This window comes from Populus euphratica, unplaced genomic scaffold (assembly GCF_000495115.2).
Source record: "Populus euphratica unplaced genomic scaffold, PopEup_1.0 scaffold3600.1, whole genome shotgun sequence".
NCBI lineage: Eukaryota > Viridiplantae > Streptophyta > Magnoliopsida > Malpighiales > Salicaceae > Populus > Populus euphratica.
In genome coordinates, this window is record NW_011503399.1 from 5,092 (window position 1) to 8,153 (window position 3,062).

Consider the following 3,062-nt stretch of genomic DNA (forward strand, 5'->3'; position numbering starts at 1 on the left):
AGTAGTAGTAGTAGTAGTAGTAGTAGTAGTAGTAGTAGTAGTAGTAGTAGTAGTAGTAGTAGTAGTAGTAGTAGTAGTAGTAGTAGTAGTAGTAGTAGTAGTAGTAGTAGTAGTAGTAGTAGTAGTAGTAGTAGTAGTAGTAGTAGTAGTAGTAGTAGTAGTAGTAGTAGTAGTAATAATAATAATAATAAAGAAAGAGAAGAAGAAGAAGATGATGAGAACTTTGAGATGGAATATTAATGTAACGATTAAACAATGATAATAACAAATGTCAAGGTTAGAGGTTCCACTAATGGTATATCAAACAAGTATAGTATAAACTCTTATTATTGAATTGGAAACCACACACAAAGGAGGTTCCAATCAGATTATATATTGTTAACATGATTACATTAGTCATCTTATTCAATTAATGCTAATACTTGTAAATCTCGTCAAGCATTCATGATTATAACTTATGTTAACAACAAATCAAGTTCCTTTCATAGCTCAGGTGTCGGTTATACCATACATTATGGGCTATGAAAGTGCCAAGCATTTGTTGTACCAAGTGTTATACAACATAAATCAAGATTAGTCATTTAACAAGCAAAGTATTAAAGAGTGAACAAGATAGCAAATATAAAACATGTTAGTATCAAACATTAAAGTCCATATTAAGTTTACATTATACTTATTCTTACACCATTAGTGTAACCTTTTCACCTTGACATAATTAACTTAGCTAGACATAATGAAAGAAAGCAAAATAGATAAACAAAATAAGAACATAAAAGTTAACTAAGTAAAGGAAAGGAAATGAAAGGCATAAACTTAATATTAATGAAAACAAAGCATAAAAAATACAAAGAGAGAAAGGAAGAGCATGATCTTGATCTGGAAATCAAGATGCCTAAATGCATGGCAAATGCCTCCTTTTATAGGCCAAAAATGGGAACTATTGATTTGATGACTAATTGATAAGTGGGTGACCAACTTTTGACTTGGTGACAATCCTTATCTTCTCTTGTCTGCCCAAAACGTCATTGATAACGTCAAAATTGGAGCCAGTTGTAAACATGAAAGTTGTAGGCAATTGTCTCAGCTTTCTTGTGTAAAAATTTCAGCTCATTTGGACTTCTAGAACTCCAGATATGGCCAAAATACCGAATAGTGCTCGGGCTGGAAGACAGATTCGGGCTTCTTTGTTGTTGCTACAATTTGGACTTGATAATGGCCTTTTTAGATCTTGGGCTCCATATGAAAGTTGTAGGCCTATGTCTTACCTTTCCATCCATATAAATTGGACCTAAATCTGAGATCTGTAGCTCCAGATATGACCCAATTACCGAACAGTGTTCCGGTTTGGATTGCACCGACATCTCTTTTCTAAGTTTGGCCATCTCTTTATCCTTGCAATTTAAGTTCTTCAAGTCATCAATCAATCCTTTCATTTATGTGATAGGCCTGCATTAAAAATAGACATTTACCATAAATTATAGGTATCTTATATTATTAGATACATTATTATAAAACATATTTTAGTTAAGGAGTTATTGATACTTCAAGTGCAAAATGATGATATAAAACCATGATAAAAATGCACTTTTAAGTACTAATCACACCCCCCAACCAGCTTATTACTAGTCCCTAGTAATCAAAGCGTTAAAATAGAAAACAAATTTGCAAATTTCACAAAGCAAGGTATTCATCATTTAACTTCCATTAATCTATCCAGATAAACAAACTCTCATTAAATTTATATATCTGCTCAATACCACTTAACAAGATATTAATAAACCTTTCTTTTGTGCTCAATGTATCAACACATAATTATGGGGCTTTTCTTGGAAGAAAACAAAATTTTTGTTCTAATGTTTAAGGTTAACTTCCTTGGGTTGGGATTATTATTTTTGTCTTTTTTTTTTAATGTATATACATATAATTTAAAAATATCATGCATCTTTAACCCATGTAATGAGCTTTCAGCTAATGACTCCCAGACCAGTTGGTATTAGGGCATTAGGTGTTAAGACACCCCTACGAGCTTAGTAACTCGGGTCGCAGATACTGATATGTAGATAGTGCAATGTTTGATTCCTTTAAGCTTTTCTCCTCAACCCATGTAACAAGCGTTGGGCCAATAGCTCCCAAGTCAGTTGACTTTAGGGTATTAGGTGTTAAAACACCCCTTCGGGCTTAATTGCTTAGGTTAGGGAGGCTACGAAACCAAACTTATCTACATTTTTATTATCATCATTTTTTTTTTCTTTTTTTTTTTTTTTTTTTTTTTTTTTTTTTTTTTTTTTTTTTTTTTTTTTTTTTTTTTCTTTTTAATTATATACAATCCCTTTCCCTTAGTTGTTACCTTTAACAAAAGAACATAAATAATGTAATAATCCAATATGCAACCCACAATCATATGTTAAAGTGTGTGTGTGTAAATTAAGGTTTAAGAATACATGTTAAATAAGTATATGAGCAGAATTAAGTGGTAACAATACGAGAGTTTGTAAACCTGAATATTTCAGGAAGTATTATAATAGACCTTGTTAAGAATGGTTACTAAGATGCGTCTCAAGAGTCACTTTAACAAAAGAACTCCTTTACTCTGCCATCCTAGTAACAACAATTATGCACATGCTTTATGAAATGAAAAACAATTTTTTTTTTTATCAACTACTACCCTCTCCCCCCAACCAAAACGAGACATTGTCCTCAATGTTCTAAGGTAGAAAGATAGAGTATAAAAGATATCACCTGAAATAACGAACACTGACAAAACCTGAAACACACTGAAACAAAAATAAGAAATAACAAAACATAATAATAAAACCAAAAGACACAAAAATTCACAAATGAAGGCTCAAATCCAATCTAAGCTTTTTACGGCTTTCCTTAGATGACCAATTTATGCGACTCATGGAAGGATCAATCACAGGAATGAAAGATTGTAGTTGGTCAATCAATTGTTCAGCAGTAGTAGCAGAGATTATGATTTGTCGTGCAGAAGATGTTAGAAATTCCTGTTCCACAGCATGATCAAGAAAAGACAACAACTTATCATAATAACCATTAACATT